The following is a 5780-nucleotide window of genomic DNA, read 5'->3' on the forward strand; positions in this document are numbered from 1 at the left end:
ATTTGAGTCACCTATTATTATTTTATTCCAAAATAAAAAGCCCAAAATTTCAAATATCCCACTTGACCTTTGACAGCACCTACCAGTGTTTTAAAGATGTTTGTTTAACCGAGTGAAGATGGCAGCTGGAAGTGATAGCTGACACAGTTTTGGTTATTTGTCAAGATGAGCAAGAAAGTTATTTGGCTAATTGACCATCTTTGGCAATTTGAGATACGTTAAATGTTTTTTTCTATATAGTAACACTACACTTCAATCTTGTTTGCTTGCATATTACTATCCTCTCTAGATAGAAAATATGTTGCATTCCTCCTGTGAATAACTTGTGGAAACATTCCTGTGATGTATGATTTACAGCCTTGACTATGAGTTAGCTAAGTTAGCAAGAAGCTATGAGTTAGCTAATGTTAGTTAACTGTTAATTCTTACTGTAACCTTAACTAAAGGGAATTGTAATAACATTTTTATATATTATCTCTGGACTTTTCATACATCAATAGCTGTGCTGAGGTGGACAAATTAAAATGCTGCTCCCCTAGTGGTCTTTAGGATGCATAACATATACAAATAGTCAATTTGTACTAAACCCCAGGATCAGCAAATACACTTCTTTCTGCATAATATTCTGTTTTGGGTGGCCCTGTATTCTCAATATTTCCATCAATAAGTCAAATGTCTATGCTGTAGATACTTTTGTCAGGTTCCCCTGTGGATAGTAATATATAGGCTACAGCACGCTCTATGTAGGTGAGATCATCCATGACACACTGTGTGGTCCTTAACGTCTGCACATCTGCCTTGTCCAAACTCTATCCTCTCACTGTATTCACCACTTTCCATGAATTAAATTTGCGATAAAATGTGTGTACATATGCATATAACCTATATATATGTTTGTGTCGAAGTTCAACAGAATATTTTGGTGTTATTCTGAATTGCTTTTCAGATGCTATGACAATGGTAGTTTGGTATATGGCACACGTTTATGGTATATTGATCTAACTGGAACTGCTCTCAGTGATGGTATTCATGACCTGGACATAGCAACCAAACAGAATGACTTCTCGTTTCTACAGTAGCTGCTGGACAAAGCAGAGTTTCAACATGCTGAGCAGAAACTGAACACAAACCACCAGGCTTCAATGTGCTGTGATCAACATCACATGCCTCAGCCAGCATTAAGGCATCTTTGATAAGTCTGTTGATCATACCATTAATATTTGGTGGTTAAATTGCAATCTTGTCGTCTTGTGACAAACTAAGTATCTCGTTTGATACTGAATGCTTCAGGGACATTAATTTCTCTTTGAAGGTGAATATAAAATGAGTGGTGCTATTAACAAACAATGATATACAGCGTTGATCAAAATTTAGTAATTATCTGTTTCCCTTAAGTGCACTGAACCTCATAATGAACATGTATAATTCTCCTCTTTGTGTATGTGCATGTGGGCATGTGTTTCTGCATGTGTGTAGCATCGTATTTGCACTTGATGTATGTATGTAATCTTAGTAAATACTATTGTTTTGGGCATGCAGTCATTTGCCTTGAATACAAACAGGCTAATCGCTGTATTCTGATTCTCCATTATGCCAGTCAAGTCATTATTGTAGGGATAGAGGCAAAACACCTGTCCATTTTATAAGATCATTTACTAAATTGACATATGGTAAAGCACTAGACAAAAGCAGCATACTGTGTGTCACTAATCTGTATGCAGACATAACCATTGATGTGTACCTTTCATGTGCTCATAAAACTCACAAAAGCCATTAGGTAGTCTCATTCATCATCTCTGAGAGCTCACCTGGGTATGAAAGCTTCCAGTATGTAGACAAAAAAAGAAAAAAGAATTAAAAAAGATACAATGACATGTCAGTTTGGCCTGCAGCTATAGTTCCGTGGGGTATTCTTGAAATATGATCGTATAATTGACCCATCCATTGAAAATTAATGAAAGAAAATCAGTTGGTGGCCTGCTCATTGGGATAGCTGTGGGAAACTGGTTTTCTTTGATATCAACTCAAACAGTCAGTGGTTTGGAACAAATTTTGAATGTGAAAACAGTACTGTAGACATAAGTACATCAATCAAAATGATTTAAATCAAGTCAATTTGAGGTCGCAAAAAATGCAATTCATATGTAATCTATTTCAGAGGTCTTATCTAGTCTGTAGAATTTACACTAAATATAGAACATGTTTGTTGAATCTCTTTTGGGACCTTATTAAACAGACTTAAACGTTTTATATCCTCATTACAGTATAATGCTATTGGGATTGCAACTAATTATTTTCATTACCACTCAATCTGCAGATTATTTTCTTGATTAACAGATTAATCATTTGGTCTACATCACATCAAAACATAGTGAAAAAATGTCCATCACAATTAAGAGCCCAAAGTAACGTGAAAAATAATTGAAAAATTCTAAATGGGTCTCAGATGTCTGACTTTTATTTTGACCAAGAGCTTCCACAAACATCAGCTAAGTGAAAACAGCCCATTTTGTAGGTCTTATTTATTTTGTGTGTGAACATAGTTACGCAGTTATGATGTTGCAGGGATGAAAATATGTGTATATCTATATTAAAAAATGGATTCCACTGTATATGTGTGTATGCTATCCTATTTGAAAAATACATTTGCTTGGTTTGAACTCCATCAAAGTGGGTTGCGACTTACTGACCACGGGAAAATGTGGGTCCCAAGGTGAGAACACCACCGGATTAATCTACTAGACATTCTGACTGGCACAGCAATCAAAAGTATATTTTATATTTTAATATTTGACCCTGGAAGACATTGTGGGTCTCTGTTATCATTGGTATTCATTTTGCGTTGAATTTGGTCATTTCAGATTTATGTATATTAATCTGCTCTCTGCTCAACAACTGCCCTTCCTTTCCAGTACATTGTAGCGTGGGTGTTCTTCAGCAGTCGGTTCTCATGTCATGTCTCAATGTCCATGTGATATTTTGCATGTATTTACCTACGATGGCCAACTGCATAACCTGCAAATGATACACACCCTATTGTTATAGTCAAGGTTAGAGTAAGGTGAGGCTGCTGAACATTACTAAGATGATTCAGTGGAGGGTACAGTGCAGCTTTAGTCAAGCTAAAGTAGAAATATATATAATAGAAATATAGAAACTGACCTCACATCAGAAATTACATCAACAACATACACCCACCCTACATTCAACCACTATCTTTGTACTTTATCACTGTCTGTTTCACTTGAGCTCCTTCTATTTTCTCACCAAGTCAGTGGGAGGAGGTCACATTAAATGGTGACTGTGCATTTTCATTTTCAGAATTAAAGGACAAATTTGATAGGGGAGCAAGTGCTTCGGGGCTGCAGCTATTGGACATATTTAGAACTATTTCTGCAGCATCTCTCGTGCTCTTGAGCTGGGGTGATGAAGCTGGTTTGGATGTCAGAAAAAAAAGAAGAGTGGATGAGAGGTGGATGTGATACTATAATTTTGCTGTGACAGAACTATTATCCTTTAGAGAAAACATGGAGTAGGTAACATGGATTTTTTCATCTGTTCGCTGCAGGAACCCCTACAGCTGACTAGCATGATTAAGAAATTGAAAGGAGGATTTAAAAATAAAAACCATATACACCAATCACATGTTAATAATTTAATCCCCAAAGCCTTCCTTGATTGACAGAAATGTTGAGAATTTCCCACCTTTTTCTCACCAAGTCCCTTTTAATAGACTACATGGTCTCCATTAGGGCACTTTGCCAAGCTGCATGATAAAGGCATTTTCAGTTTTGAAAAGGTTGCATGAATTAAGTAGACCTACCTTCCCTGTGCAAGTGACTAATGGGTTGTGAACGAATTACATTAGTTTAATTAATTTTTTTTTTTTAAGTCAGGGGCATAAATGAAGTAGCAGATATATGGTTATTGATTTTGGTGAGTTGAATTGGCCAAACCAATAGTGATCAACTAATTAACTGGTCAGAATGTTCTTCATTCCAATTAGTAACAGAATAATTTCCTCCAATATAATATAGAGAAGTATTATTTTCACTTTCAGAAACTTTAGAGCCTCAATGTCACTGTGGACTGTTATAGTCTACCCCTTGCAAAAGTAATTACTCAAGTTATTATTTAATTTTGTCTCAATAATTCCAGACACGGTGAAGCATGACTGCACACTCTTAGACTGTTGTAATTTAAGGGACAATATACTTCTGTAAATGGAGTAGACTTCTCCTGACACTACGCACTCAAAACTGTGAAAAGGTTGGTAGAATGAAAAGACAGCAGTTTCTTTATATTGAGATAACATGGGGTCTGCATGCAAGATAAATTGGATAAGAACTGAAAGAAATGGTGAGTGTGCCTGGCATATGGGCGAAACCTCTCCATGTAGAAAAAAACCTCACGCTGATTGTTTCACTTCACATAGAGTCTGGAAAAGCTTATATAATCCCATTGCTGCATAAGTTTGGATCCCCTGCTGATAGAAACAGAGGCTCAAACCTCTAAAGAGCCAACTTTTTTTTTTTAAATTTGAGCTATGGATGCATTTTTAGACTTCAAATAAATACATACAGTGGCTTTTAGGGATTTGTGGCCCCTCTAGTCATTGAGCAGAAGGATATAAAAGAAGAAACACCTTAACAAATTTCTCGAGTCGCAGCAAAAATATCTGACAGTGCTGATTTCTCTTATATTGTGAAACTCATATTGAAAATGACTCAACATTGGCCAATATATGACACATAACAGGTTGTAGTCAAATAAATATTGGTTTTACAAATTCCTGAGGCCCTAGTTGAAATTACAAATGTAAATCACAAGATAGAAGGCATACTGATTATTGCCTACAGTGTCAGAGCTGCCAACTCAGCAATCAAAGTCACACATTTTTGGACGCTAACCAAAGAAGAGACACAGAAAAGAGAATATAAACTACAAAAGAAATGTATAAGAGACCAAGCCAAGAAAGAAAACTTTGAGCTACTGCCTGGTCAGACAGCTGAACTAAGATGGAACTTTGCATGAATTTCACCAAAAATACACATCAAGCATATCAAATCAACTGAGGGACTACCTTCAGCACCAAAGACAGTGGCTGTTTGCATGGTGTGGGCCACTGTGGGGGATAATTGATAGCAAGTATTACCCCAATGATCTGTTCCACACATGGGAATGCAGCTACAGGTGCACTGCACCCTAATTCCCAGTGACCTACTTCTACTTTTCCGGCAAATTAAAAGTTTAATGAACCAGATAAATATTTTCTGGATATACTGGACGATTGCTGAATGTGAGTATGGTGCATGTGAGAGTTTGAAAATGCACTTTTATGGTGTTATATAAAACTACTGTGTATGGTTCTGTCTTTTGTAGACTACTTTGTGTGACTGTGATGCTTCAGTAAATTTAAAAAAAAGATGTAATTTGGTTATATAGAATATTGGAGATAACAGATAAGTGCATGTCAGTCGAATGTAATTGTATGCACTGGTAGAAAGTAACTAAAGACATTTGTATATTTTCCTCTACTGAGACTGCAATACTGAGAAAGTGCTGCACTTTAAAGTGTATTTTATGGTCCACTACATTTCTAAGTGAGAAAATATACTCTTTACACCAAAACTTTACTGCAAGATAATTATTTTAATCATTGTGGGCATTCTTTTACTTTATATTTAATTTTATTCTTAGGGTTAAGGTTCTTAATTTTAGTTTAATGTATGTTTAATGTATGTAATGTATGTTTAATGTATGTAATGTATGTTTAATGT

Source organism: Morone saxatilis, unplaced genomic scaffold, assembly GCF_004916995.1.
Source record: "Morone saxatilis isolate NCDOM2014 unplaced genomic scaffold, NCSU_SB_2.0 Contig19, whole genome shotgun sequence".
Lineage (NCBI taxonomy): Eukaryota > Metazoa > Chordata > Actinopteri > Moronidae > Morone > Morone saxatilis.